At 39.9% G+C, this 16,448-nt stretch overlaps 1 protein-coding gene across 1 annotated transcript in view; it reads left to right on the forward strand.

The window, feature by feature from the left end:
* The first annotated feature begins 6,288 nt into the window (after positions 1-6,288).
* Positions 6,289-16,448, forward strand: part of LOC123758628 (uncharacterized) — a 37,237-nt gene continuing 27,077 nt past the window's right edge. Inside the window, exon 1 of the mRNA XM_069334397.1 lies at positions 6,289-6,380. The gene's annotated coding sequence lies outside the window, so the exon portion shown is untranslated. The remainder of the gene's footprint in view (positions 6,381-16,448) is intronic.

A 16,448-nucleotide genomic window follows, 5' to 3' on the forward strand; every position in this document is an offset into this window, starting at 1 on the left:
GGGGCCCCGAGCCTTCCCTCTCCCTCCATCACGCCGGGACAACACTTTGGGGTTAGTTTACTTCATTTATTATGCACCCCATACCCATCTTGTGGGCGGTAGTGGAAAGGGTTACAGAGACACATAATGGGCTCAGGGACTCAACCTCACAATTCATTTAGCTAAGCAAGTTACAATCTTGATGAACTAGATACAAAATTTTCCGTGGTGTAGTGGTAAGACACTCGCCTGGCGTTCCGCGAGCGCTATGTCATGGGTTCGTATCCTGGCCGGGGAGGATTTACTGGGCGCAATTCCTTAACTGTAGCCTCTGTTTAACGCAACAGTAAAATGTGTACTTGGATGAAAAAACGATTCTTCGCTTCGGGGATCGTATTCCAGGGACCTGCCCGAAACGCTACGCGTACTAGTGGCTGTACAAGAATGTAACAACTCTTGTATATATCTCAAAAAAAAAAAAAAAAAAAAAAAAAAAAAAAAAAAAATCAGTATAAGTCGTCACATCAACAAAGGGTTCGAGATCGACCTCAAGTACAGTTTCTAAGTTAAGCAACTGACATATGTGGAGAGCTAGTGTCACAATTGATGTTTGTCCTGCACACCGCCCCCCATCCAGTGGGCAGCGGTGGATAGGTTACAATCACTTAGTTACTACCTACAGTTAGCAAACTGGGGATATTTGGCTAACATTTCTGGTAGCAGATCATTTTGATTAAATATTTACACATCGTTGGAACATTGGTTATAGAATTGTCTCTGAATTCACGAATCTTTTCACACTCCATCACATAGTGACGGAGGGTGTGCGAATAATTTTGTTGACACAGTTTACATTTGGTCAGGTCTACATCGGAAAATAATGAGAATTCCCAGAGATACTTGTAACCGAGTCTAAGCCGAGCAGTAGTAACATCTAGAAGTCTGCTGATTTTATTGGATGAACCATAGATGTGTGGCTCCTCTTGCATGATAGTATGATGATAGATAGAATTATAGGTGTCGATTTCACCTTGTCTCAGATCCTCAAGATATTCTTGAAGTTCTTGGTGTACTATTGCTCTCAGATTGCTTATTGACAATCCAAGGTTACACTCAATGGCTCCATTAGAGGCAGATTCTTTGGCTAACTTATCAGCTGTATTATGCATTCGGAGGCCAACATGAGATGGAGACCACATGAAATGGACTCTGTTACCACCATTAATAATTTTGTTGTACTTGTGTCTAGCTTCAGACACGAGCATGTTACAGTTATGTCTTAAAAAGTTGAGAGCAATTAAGGATATGAAGTCAATTACAATTAATATATCAAGTTTGGAGACTTCTACACAATTCTTCTTCTTCTTCTATGCACGAGTATGGGGTGCACAATAAACTACCACACACAGAACATGTATGGGGTGCACAATAAACTACCACACACAGGACAAGTATGGGGTGCACAATAAACTACCACACACAGGACAAGTATGTGGTGCACAATAAACTACCACACACAGAACAAGTATGGGGTGCACAATAAACTACCACACACAGAACAAGTATGGGGTGCACAATAAACTACCACACACAGGACAAGTATGGGGTGCACAATAAACTACCACACACAGGACAAGTATGTGGTGCACAATAAACTACCACACACAGGACAAGTATGGGGTGCACAATAAACTACCACACACAGAACAAGTATGGGGTGCACAATAAACTACCACACACAGGACAAGTATGGGGTGCACAATAAACTACCACTCACAGAACATGTATGGGGTGCACAATAAACTACCACTCACAGAACATGTATGGGGTGCACAATAAACTACCACACACAGAACAAGTATGGGGTGCACAATAAACTACCACACACAGGACAAGTATGGGGTGCACAATAAACTACCACACACAGAACAAGTATGGGGTGCACAATAAACTACCACACACAGAACAAGTATGGGGTGCACAATAAACTACCACACACAGGACAAGTATGGGGTGCACAATAAACTACCACACACAGGACAAGTATGGGGTGCACAATAAACTACCACACACAGGACAAGTATGGGGTGCACAATAAACTACCACACACAGGACAAGTATGTGGTGCACAATAAACTACCACACACAGAACAAGTATGGGGTGCACAATAAACTACCACACACAGAACAAGTATGGGGTGCACAATAAACTACCACACACAGGACTTGTATGGGGTGCACAATAAACTACCAGTCACAGGACAAGTATGGGGTGCACAATAAACTACCACACACAGGACAAGTATGGGGTGCACAATAAACTACCACACACAGGACTTGTATGGGGTGCACAATAAACTAGCCGCCGCTAGTGGCAACAAGAGGGTCGGTCTCTGATCATAATTGTTTGTTTGTTGCCATTCGCGAGGCGAGGCAGGTGGCTGGTCTAAAAATATTTGTGTGGATGATGAGATGCTGGAGATGTATGGCGGCTCCACTTGAGCACTGCACCGGCGCGAGGCCAGGCGCGACTTGTGAGAGTTTGGTCCGCCAGGCTGTTGCTTGGAGCGGCCCGCAGGCCCACATATCCACCACAGCCCGGTTGGTCCGGCACTCCTTGGAGGAGCAATCTAGTTTTCTCTTGAAGATGTCCACGGTTGTTCCGGCAATATTTCTTATGCTCGCTGGGAGGGTGTTGAACAGCCGTGGACCTCTGATGTTTATACAGTGTTCTCTGATTGTGCCTATGGCACCTCTGCTCTTCACTGGTTCTATTCTGCATTTTCTTTCATATCGTTCATTCCAATATGTTGTTATTTTACTATGTAGATTTGGGAGCTGGCCCTCCAGTATTTTCCACGTGTATATTATTTTATATCTCTCTCGTCTCCTTTTTAGTGAGTACATTTGGAGAGCTTTGAGACGATCCCAATAATTTAGGTGCTTTATCGCGTCTATGTATGCCGTATATGTTTTCTGTATTCCCTCTATTTCAGCAATCTCTCCTGCTCTGAAAGGGGGAAGTGAGTACTGAGCAGTACTCAAGCCGGGACAGTACAAGTGATTTGAAGAGTACAACCAGAGTTGAAGAGTTTTGAAGAGCAGTTCAGAGTTTTAAATATATAGAGTACACATGAGAGGATGTGCAGTGACTTAATATCTAACATATTCAAAGATTTGAGTAAGTGTCAGTCATTCGTTGTCCATTCTTTCCGTGTGTCAAGGGTATCTTGTACCTGTGTGGCGCCTTTGGCTGAAGTAACTGTCCTCACAATGCTGGCGTCATCACTAAACATTTAGAGCAAGACGGTTATCTCCTCTGGAAAATGTTGAGTATATGTGAAGAAGAGGATAGATGGGAGCTAGCACTGACCCACTGTGGGACTCCCATGGTCATATCTCGCCACTCATGCCAACTCTAACATCAACCACCACATTCCTACACTAATTTATTCTAACTTCTCGTGAACAAGTACAAGTTCATCTAGTCTCGGACACTTGAGAGGCGGGTCCAAATAGCCGAAGCTCAACCCTCGCAAGCATTCTTAAGTGAGTATATCAAGCCTGTTTTGTTTTCTAGATATCCTAGGTAAACAATGACGTTTTCCAGGATGCAGCCCACAACAGTTGTCTTACTCCCAAGTACCTGTTTACTGATAGGGGTAACAGAAGCATCAGGTGAAAGGAGACGTGTCCAAACGTCTCCGATTTGCGCGGGAATCGAACTTGGGACCACTGTGTGAGGTTACTGGATGTTGATATTCTTCTACAGACCAAGTGGGCACAGTAGCCAAGACCTTCGTCACTCTTGGGTACTGTGCCCACCAGGGGGGGGGGAGGGGGGAGAGGGCGTGCCTGAGGTCACGGTAGTTTTCCGTCCACAGTCTACCTGGGGCCCCGAGCCTTCCCTCTCCCTCCATCACGCCGGGACAACACTTTGGGGTTAGTTTACTTCATTTATTATGCACCCCATACCCATCTTGTGGGCGGTAGTGGAAAGGGTTACAGAGACACATAATGGGCTCAGGGAATCAACCTCACAATTCATTTAGCTAAGCAAGTTACAATCTTGATGAACTAGTTACAAAATTCAGTATAAGTCGTCACATCATAAATGGGTTCGAGATCGACCACAAGTACAGTTTCTAAGTTAAGCAACCGACATATGTGGAGAGCTAGTGTCACAATTGATATGTTTGTCCTGCACACCGCCCCCCCATCCAGTGGGCAGCGGTGGATAGGTTACAATCACTTAGTTACTACCTACAGTTAGCAAACTGGAGATATTTGGCTAACATTTCTGGTAGTAGATCATTTTGATTAAATATTTACACATCGTTGGAACATTGGTTATAGAATTGTCTCTGAATTCACGTATCTTTTCGCACTCCATCACATAGTGACGGAGGGTGTGCGAATAATTTTGTTGACACAGTTTACATTTGGTCAGGTCTACATCGGCAAATAATGAGAATTCCCAGAGATACTTGTAACCGAGTCTAAGCCGAGCAGTAGTAACATCTAGAAGTCTGCTGATTTTATTGGATGAACCATAGATGTGTGGCTCCTCTTGCATGATAGTATGATGGTAGATGGAATTATAGGTGTCGATTTCACTTTGCCTCAGATCCTCAAGATATTCTTGAAGTTCTTGGTGTACTATTGCTCTCAGATTGCTTATTGACAATCCAAGGTTACACTCAATGGCTCCATTAGAGGCAGATTCTTTGGCTAACTTATCAGCTGTATTATGCATTCGGAGGCCAACATGAGATGGAGACCACGGGGGCCTCGTAGCCTGGTGGATAGCGCGCAGGATTCGTAATTCTGTGGCGCGGGTTCGATTCCCGCACGAGGCAGAAACAAATGGGCAAAGTTTCTTTCACCCTAAGTGCCCCTGTTACCTAGCAGTAAATAGGTACCTGGGAGTTAGGGCTGCTTCCTGGGGTGTGTGTGTGTGGTGTGGGGAAAAAAAAAAAAAAAAGTAGTTAGTAAACAGTTGATTGACAGTTCAGAGGCGGGCCGAAAGACCAAAGCTCAACCCCCGCAAAAACACAACTAGTAAACACAACTAGTAAACACATGAAATGGACTCTGTTACCATCATTAATAATTTTGCTGTATTTGTGTCTAGCTTCAGACACGAGCATGTTACAGTTATGTACCTCGCCCTGCCCTGGTGACACTCTATTACTCTCTCATTTATCCTTATCTCAACTATAGTATTTGTGCTTGGGGGTTCTACTACCCAAAATCATTTACGTCCTCTAATTACTCAACACAAAGCTGCTATTAGGACAATATCTAACTCTGGCCCCAGACATCACTCGGTACCCTTACTGAAATCTCTAAATATGTTATCTTGAGCCTCCTAATGTTAGATATTAAGTCACTGCACATCCTCTCATGTGTATTTTATATATATAAAGCGCTGAACTGTAATGTCAATCCTGACCTTAAAAGCTTCCTAGAAGGTTGTAACAGATCTTATGAGCACCAACACACAAGAAACAAATACCTATTTGATATTCCAAGAGTACGACTTAGTCTAACTAGAAATGCTTTACAAATTAAGGGACCTCGAATGTGGAATGACCTTCCTAATTATGTTAAAGACTATCTCTCCCAACCAGTTTAAGATAAAAACTAAGTATTGTACTACCTAATTAACTCAATGTAACCTACCTCACTCCTAAATGTCTACCCATGTCTACGATTTTAAACAATGCTGTTTGTTGACCAACTTGTATCATTGCTGATTTTTGCCATGTCCCCCCCCCCCCTCACCCAGTTTTCCTCTTTCAACTCAATTTATGCTTTGTTAGTATTAAGTTTTAGTCCAAGTGTTTCCCCCTCACCTTGCCCAAAACACATATTAGTAGCTTTGTATGTACTAGCTCTATCTATAAATGCAACTTTATGTTTGTAACTCATCTGGTATGTATGTATTTTTTTCCCTGAATAAACATTTGATTTGATTTGATTGTTTTGAACGGTAGTGGCCTGAGCCACTCTGAACCAATGAGAGACCAGCAGGACAAGACTGCCCGGCCTCCTAATAAAGCGTCACATTTTGACACATACTTTACCTAGGGCCAAAAATCGTCGTACTAGAAAATGGTAACGGCTCGCGAAATTGATACAGCCCCGTTATCTGTGTTAGGTCCTCTGGTAGGTTAGGAGAGGGCACTTTAATACTACAGTTTACTGACGTTGGGAACCTTAGGAGGCCTTGTCCAGGGAGCTGGTGTCTCGACCAATGGCAGATGACATGGCAGCATAACCTAGCGTCAGTCGGCCAATGGGAGTAAAGAGTGGTAGCAGGCAGCTGTGCTAGGAGTCCCCGAACTCACTACCTGTCAGTCAGTGAGTGCAGCTCGTCGTGAGAGGCCACAGTCACGGTTGGTGCTGGTTGTCTTCCTGGCCGCGTTTGGCCATACTGTTTCCTCCTATACTGTATTCTTCCCTGTTGCCCAATGTCATATATTATTTCCTATTGTGATATATCATACAGGGCCTCGTACTACAGTTGGCTTCGTTCTAGACTCATAATCGAGGATCCCGGGGTCGATTCCCGGACGGGACTGAAATAGTTGGAGGAGTTTCTATTAACCTAATGTCTGTATATGGGTCCCCAAGAGTTAGGCAAAAATTATGGTTTGCATCCTGGGAAGGGTCAGTAACTGTCTTGTAATAACCCACTAAACCACACTGACTGTTCAAGAGAATTGGAAGTCGTCAGACCTTTTAACCCAATCCCCGACAGCACTTGGTGGTCAATTGTTAGGGTCAGATATATTTCATCGCATCACCTCGTGTATTGGGCCCAGGTGAGTAACACAAATGAGTAACACATAACAGAGGTAATCACATCTGTCAATTTATATTGTAGTTATTTGTTGACATGAAAACCTCGCTACATTGTAGCCCTCTCATCTTACCTGATATATGTTAGATTAAGGACCGGCCCAGAACGTTATGCGTTAGTGGCTCTGCGTAAATGTAAAAATACCAGACTTTTGTAGCCTCACCAACCCATTGTACCTTCTTGTAAATAAATTATTATTATTATTATTATTATTATTATTATTATTATTATTATTATTATTATTATTATTATTATTATTAATTGACCCCCGAGTGCTGTTGGGGACAGGTTGCCTGTAGGTCTCGGTGAACTAAGGGAACTATCAGGGGGAAATTAAGCGCCAAATCATTACGACTATATATATATATTTATATATATTGCGACCTGCCCGACACGCTGCGCGTACTAGTGGCTTTATAAGATTGTAAATACTATGCTATGTATTCTCACAAATTCAATGTACCTTCTTGTATATAAATAAATAAATAAATATAGCACTGGGAAGGGGTCAGGATAAGGATTTTGGGATGGGACGGGGGGAGGGAAGGAATGGTGCCCAACTACTTGGACGGTCGGGAATTGAACGCCGACCTGCATGAAGCGAGACCGTTGCTCTACCGTCCAGCCCAAGTTGTTGAGCTGGACGGTAGACTTCCCAGTACTTCTGATAGTCGCTGGCTGAGTGGTTTTAACACTAAATTGGTGCTGAGATAACCAGTCTCCGTGGTGTAGTGGTAAGACACTCGCCTGGCGTTCCGCGAGCGCTTTGTCATGGGTTCGTATCCTGGCCGGGGAGGATTGACTGGGCGCAAATCCTTAACTGTAGCCTCTGTTTAACTCAACAGTAAAATGTGTACTTGGTTGTAACAAGGATTCTTCGCGGCGGGGATCGTATTCCAGGGACCTGCCCGACACGCTACGCGTACTAGTGGCTCTACAAGAATGTAACAACTCTTGTATATATCTCAAAATAGAAAAGCAAAAAAAGAGAAACTAAACTGCCAGGGATGTGGAGACCCCGGTGACGCGGGGTTCGAATCCTTCATGGGTAAAGAAGGTTTATATGTCGTTTATATGTCTATATTATATATTATATATATATTCTTCCTTGTTGTTAATAATAATAGTAATGATAATAAATAATAATAGTTTATTCATAAGAATGTGCGTACAAAGAACACAGGGTTACACTACAAGGGCTACACATAATACACTACAAGGGCTACACATAATACACTACAAGAGCTACACATAATACACTACAAGGGCTACACATAATACACTACAAGGGCTACACATAATACACTACTAGGGCTACACATAATACACTACAAGGGCTACACATAATACACTACAAGGGCTACACATAATACACTACAAGGGCTACACATAATACACTACAAGGGCTACACATAATACACTACAAGAGCTACACATAACAATACACTACAAGAGCTACACATAACAATACACTACAAGAGCTACACATAATACACTACAAGAGCTACACATAATACACTACAAGGGCTACACATAATACACTACAAGGGCTACACATAATACACTACAAGGGCTACACATAATACACTACAAGGGCTACACATAATACACTACAAGAGCTACACATAATACACTACAAGGGCTACACATAATACACTACAAGGGCTACACATAATACACTACAAGGGCTACACATAATACACTACAAGGGCTACACATAATACACTACAAGAGCTACACATAACAATACACTACAAGAGCTACACATAACAATACACTACAAGAGCTACACATAATACACTACAAGGGCTAAACATAATACACTACAAGAGCTACACATAATACACTACAAGGGCTACACATAATACACTACAAGGGCTACACATAATACACTACAAGGGCTACACATAATACACTACAAGGGCTACACATAACAATACACTACAAGGGCTACACATAATACACTACAAGAGCTACACATAACAATACACTACAAGAGCTACACATAACAATACACTACAAGAGCTACACATAATACACTACAAGAGCTACACATAACAATACAATACAAGAGCTACACATAATACACTACAAGAGCTACACATAACAATACACTACAAGAGCTACACATAACAATACAATACAAGAGCTACACATAATACACTACAAGGGCTACACATAATACACTACAAGAGCTACACATAACAATACAATACAAGGGCTACACATAACAATACACTACAAGAGCTACACATAATACACTGCAAGGGCTACACATAACAATACAATACAAGAGCTACACATAACAATACAATACAAGGGCTACACATAACAATACACTACAAGAGCTACACATAATACACTGCAAGGGCTACACATAACAATACAATACAAGAGCTACACATAACAATACAATACAAGAGCTACACATAACAATACAATACAAGAGCTACACATAACAATACAATACAAGAGCTACACATAATACACTACAAGGGCTACACATAATACACTACAAGAGCTACACATAACAATACACTACAAGGGCTACACATAATACACTACAAGAGCTACACATAACAATACAATACAAGAGCTACACATAACAATACACTACAAGGGCTACACATAACAATACACTACAAGGGCTACACATAATACACTACAAGGGCTACACATAACAATACAATACAAGAGCTACACATAACAATACAATACAAGAGCTACACATAACAATACACTACAAGAGCTACACATAACAATACACTACAAGGGCTACACATAACAATACAATACAAGAGCTACACATAACAATACAATACAAGGGCTACACATAACAATACACTACAAGAGCTACACATAATACACTGCAAGGGCTACACATAATATACTACAAGGGCTACACATAATATACTACAAGGGCTACACATAATACACTACAAGGGCTACACATAATATACTACAAGGGCTACACATAATATACTACAAGAGCTACACATAACAATACACTACAAGGGCTACACATAACAATACACTACAAGGGCTACACATAACAATACACTACAAGGGCTACACATAATATACTACAAGGGCTACACATAATACACTACAAGAGCTACACATAACAATACACTACAAGGGCTACACATAACAATACACTACAAGGGCTACACATAATACACTACAAGGGCTACACATAACAATACAATACAAGAGCTACACATAACAATACAATACAAGAGCTACACATAACAATACACTACAAGAGCTACACATAATACACTACAAGGGCTACACATAATACACTACAAGAGCTACACATAACAATACACTACAAGGGCTACACATAATACACTACAAGAGCTACACATAACAATACAATACAAGAGCTACACATAACAATACACTACAAGAGCTACACATAACAATACAATACAAGAGCTACACATAACAATACACTACAAGAGCTACACATAATACACTACAAGGGCTACACATAACAATACACTACAAGGGCTACACATAACAATACACTACAAGAGCTACACATAACAATACACTACAAGGGCTACACATAACAATACACTACAAGAGCTACACATAACAATACACTACAAGGGCTACACATAACAATACAATACAAGAGCTACACATAATACACTACAAGAGCTACACATAATACACTACAAGAGCTACACATAATACACTACAAGAGCTACACATAACAATACACTACAAGGGCTACACATAATACACTACAAGAGCTACACATAATACACTACAAGGGCTACACATAACAATACACTACAAGAGCTACACATAACAATACACTACAAGAGCTACACATAACAATACACTACAAGGGCTACACATAACAATACACTACAAGGGCTACACATAACAATACACTACAAGAGCTACACATAACAATACAATACAAGAGCTACACATAATACACTACAAGAGCTACACATAATACACTACAAGAGCTACACATAATACACTACAAGAGCTACACATAATACACTACAAGAGCTACACATAACAATACAATACAAGAGCTACACATAATACACTACAAGAGCTACACATAATACACTACAAGGGCTACACATAACAATACACTACAAGGGCTACACATAACAATACAATACAAGAGCTACACATAATACACTACAAGAGCTACACATAATACACTACAAGAGCTACACATAACAATACAATACAAGAGCTACACATAACAATACACTACAAGGGCCACACATAACAATACACTACAAGAGCTACACATAACAATACAATACAAGAGCTACACATAACAATACAATACAAGAGCTACACATAACAATACACTACAAGGGCTACACATAACAATACACTACAAGAGCTACACATAACAATACAATACAAGAGCTACACATAATACACTACAAGGGCTACACATAACAATACACTACAAGGGCTACACATAACAATACACTACAAGAGCTACACATAATACACTACAAGAGCTACACATAATACACTACAAGAGCTACACATAACAATACACTACAAGGGCTACACATAATACACTACAAGAGCTACACATAACAATACAATACAAGAGCTACACATAACAATACAATACAAGAGCTACACATAACAATACAATACAAGAGCTACACATAATACACTACAAGAGCTACACATAATACACTACAAGAGCTACACATAACAATACACTACAAGAGCTACACATAACAATACAATACAAGAGCTACACATAATACACTACAAGGGCTACACATAATACACTACAAGGGCTACACATAACAATACACTACAAGAGCTACACATAATACACTACAAGAGCTACACATAACAATACACTACAAGGGCTACACATAATACACTACAAGAGCTACACATAACAATACAATACAAGAGCTACACATAACAATACAATACAAGAGCTACACATAACAATACACTACAAGAGCTACACATAATACACTACAAGAGCTACACATAACAATACACTACAAGGGCTACACATAATACACTACAAGGGCTACACATAACAATACAATACAAGAGCTACACATAATACACTACAAGAGCTACACATAACAATACACTACAAGAGCTACACATAACAATACAATACAAGGGCTACACATAATACACTACAAGAGCTACACATAATACACTACAAGAGCTACACATAACAATACACTACAAGAGCTACACATAACAATACAATACAAGAGCTACACATAATACACTACAAGGGCTACACATAATACACTACAAGGGCTACACATAACAATACACTACAAGAGCTACACATAATACACTACAAGAGCTACACATAACAATACACTACAAGGGCTACACATAATACACTACAAGAGCTACACATAACAATACAATACAAGAGCTACACATAACAATACACTACAAGGGCTACACATAACAATACAATACAAGAGCTACACATAGCAATACACTACAAGAGCTACACATAATACACTACAAGGGCTACACATAATATACTACAAGGGCTACACATAATACACTACAAGGGCTACACATAATACACTACAAGAGCTACACATAATACACTACAAGAGCTACACATAACAATACACTACAAGAGCTACACATAATATACTACAAGAGCTACACATAATACACTACAAGGGCTACACATAATACACTACAAGAGCTACACATAATACACTACAAGAGCTACACATAATACACTACAAGGGCTACACATAATACACTACAAGAGCTACACATAATACACTACAAGGGCTACACATAATACACTACAAGAGCTACACATAATACACTACAAGAGCTACACATAACAATACACTACAAGAGCTACACATAATATACTACAAGAGCTACACATAATACACTACAAGGGCTACACATAATACACTACAAGAGCTACACATAATACACTACAAGGGCTACACATAATACACTACAAGAGCTACACATAACAAGGAAGCTCTACAAAGAGTTTCCAGGAAAAGTTAGAATAATTTAGATACAAAATTATATACCAGTAAGAAAAGATGTAATTATAGGTGTATTATTTATAGGTATACTAGGGCAACCACTTCATACGCTGCCATATACTCTGCTATATTGTTTTCATTTGCTGTCATACTTTTCCATAGTTATCTTAATGATTTCGGGGCTTAGCGTCCCCGCGGCCCGGTCCTCGACCAGGCCTCCTTTTTGTTAAACACCCCCAAGAAGCAGCCCGTAACAGCTGTCTAACTCCCAGGTACCTATTTACTGTTAGGAGCAGTAAATAGGGGCATCAGGGTGAAAGAAACTCTGCCCATTTGTTTCCGCCTCCATTGTGGGTCGAACCTAGAACCTTAGGACTACGAATCCAAAGAGCTGTCCACTCAGCTGTTAGGCCCCTATGTATGTTGTACCATAATTTCTGCGTACTTTGTGAATGTTGAAATGTCTTCAGATGCCTGAATTAAGTCAATATACAAGAAAATTGTTTAATAGTTGAATCAATGATACTCTAAAATTACACGTAAAGGTTCTGCATTTCCGTTTTATCAGAAATTTCAAGATCGCGAGTTTTTTTAGGTTTTGTAAATATTTAATAGTGTTATTGTCAACATCACGTTTAGAAATTTTCAGTTTGAGTTAAAAGGCTTCTATGTTATCAAACATGACATAAAGTGTTGTACCAAATCCCTGTAATTTGGCGCTAAAGTCATGTTAGTGAGGTGGCCAGTTTTATGAAGGGGAAATAAATCGGTAGCCTCGTACTATGGTACAGTTAGCTTAACGACTATTCTAGTAACATTGTTAGAGTTAGTCACAAAAGCCATATTGGTTTACATGTAGATAAACACAGTTTAATATGAGGTTGACAACATGGTTGTGCTCCAGGCCGTTCATGTTTAACAAAGTTACTCTCTCCACCAATATATTTCAAACAGTTGATAGCGGGAAGGATTGCCACATTCTATATCTTGGTGTTAGCAAGGCCTATAATACGGTACCTCACCAGAGACTCGTGGTACTGGAGGGGCGAAGCTTTTTAACTTACCTTAAGTCTTGGTTATTTCAAAGAGAGCAAAGTTACTATAAATGGAGTCAAGTCAGAGACTGTTGTTAGTGGAGTGCTCTAGTGTTGTGTTTACCGTATTATACGGTACAAATATTATACGGTAGACACATACGTGATTGCACAGCAATACTTGCAAATTTGCTGAATATATATGACAGGAAATAAATTCAGATGAAGACATAAAATCGTTCCAAGACGACCTAGAAAGCAGGATAGAAATTTAGATGATACAAATCACCACAAGGTGATTTAAACAGGTTTTCAAAACTTTGACATTTTAAAGTCTGAATGTGAACAAAATGTGTCATGATTAATAGGAATCTTAAGCCAGAAAAAGGATAAATGTAGAAAATAAAGAAAATAAGACACTGGAATATATTTGTTGACGTGTTAGCAACAAAACACCCGGTGTTAGTCTTCAGGTTATCTTAACACCCGGTGTTAGTCTTCAGGTTATCTTAACACCCGGTGTTAGTCTTCAGGTTATCTTACTCTTGCTAGACCTCATACAGATCATGCCGGTCATATTTCCTCTTCAGACTATACAATGAACATAAATTCTCCTTAACACGAACGGAGAAGAATGACAAAGTTAATCCCAGCAATTAGAATCCTTCCATATGAAGAGATTCAAAAAGCTTTATCTACATTCTCTAGAAGGACGAAGAATGAGACATGACATAAATGTTGTATATAAATTGGTGAAGAGTATAACAAAGGAGATATCAATAAGGTTTTAATTCCAACACAGAACACAATGCATATAAACTGGAGAAGTTTAAATCACGAAAGACCTGGGTAAATACTAGTTTGGAAACAGGGTTGTTAATTTGTTTAACAAATTACTGGGTAACCAGCCCGTCTTCATAAATAAAGACCAAAAGTGATTCCATGCATCCGCCAAACCTCCTGTTTATGAATATTTGAGTCGTGTGTAAACCGTTTTTCATTCATAAACAACATGGGGGTTTGGCGGGTGGATGGAATGGACTTTGATCTTTGTTTGGAGGACGGGCTGGAACAAGTGCCTCGCTGACGACTTTTGTTCGAACCACAACGCTGTAAATGCTTCACCAGCATACTATCAATACAAATAATCGCCAAGGGAACCTAAACACATAACCTAACCTAATCAATGCCTAAATATGCACAATATGCTAATATATAACAATAATAATTTACATTTGAAAAAATTCCTATTCCGAATGAACAACATGTTAAAATTTAATGAATGCTTCTTTGGGGTCGACCGCTGGATGGAATGGACTTGCTCTGAGGACGAGCTGGGGGTAACATAATAAACATGGGATCGCTTGATTGTTTCCAGCGTAAGTTATACACATGGTGACTTTGAGTTAATATAAATAAGAACTGTCTAGTACGGACCAATAGCTTGGCCAGCATCTGCAGCCTCGTTTAATACTAATTAGTTTTGTCAGGGACAGGCAGCCTGTATATGTTTATACGTTTAGGCCTGTATGAAGGACCAGCGGACCCACCCCAGGATACAAACTCAACAGTTGTCTTACTCCCGGGTACTTATTTAATGCTAGGTGAACAGAGGCATCAGGTGGGGAGAAACGTTGCCCAAAAGCTTTGATCCTGCTGTGGGAATTGACGCTGACGTTTCCGACTGCGCTCTCTACCACACCCAAGGTCATTCATACACATACACTCTCACATACAAGTGCTCGTTCGCTAAATACATAGTAACACATACACTCATGCAAAGACGTTGAAAAGTTTCTATAACATATGTCGCACCATTGGGTCAGTTTGTATAACAGTATGGGTATGTTTGTATAACATATGTTTGTATAAACATATGGTTGTACAAACAGCTAAATCTATGCAAACACCCCATGCGAATAAAAGGGCCCAGTCCATGGAACTCACTTCCTGATGAATTCAACAATGTTTCATCCAATACCTTGTTCAAAAGTGCAACAAAAAAGTACCTAATTACTTCCTCATAGTTTCCTACCTCGTGCTTCAAACTCACACTGTTCTTGTACTACCCACTTCCCCAACATTAGCACTTAAGACTAAGTACTTCATCTTTACCAGTGTAATCACCTCCGTCAATTGATATTGTTGATATAAAACTTTGCTACACTGTGCCTTTTCACCTTACCTGATATCTTAGACTTAGAACCTCTCTCAAACACTGCGTGTTAGTCACTTTGTCTCAATGTACAAAAATCACTATTGTAATCTGACAAACCCAGTGTACCTTCTTGTAAATAAAATATTATTATTATTATAACATGCAAGTGGTTGGGATCACATGAGGTGATGTATGTGAGGTGAGATGAGATGATGTATGTGAGGCGAGATGAGATGAGGTGATGTATGTGAGGTGAGATGAGATGATGTATGTGAGGCGAGATGAGATGAGGTGATGTATGTGAGGTGAGATGAGATGATGTATGTGAGGCGAGATGAGATGAGGTGATGTATGTGTGGTGAGATGATGTGATGTATGTGAGGTGAGATGAG

The sequence above is a fragment of the Procambarus clarkii genome, chromosome 31 (genome assembly GCF_040958095.1).
Source record: "Procambarus clarkii isolate CNS0578487 chromosome 31, FALCON_Pclarkii_2.0, whole genome shotgun sequence".
NCBI lineage: Eukaryota > Metazoa > Arthropoda > Malacostraca > Decapoda > Cambaridae > Procambarus > Procambarus clarkii.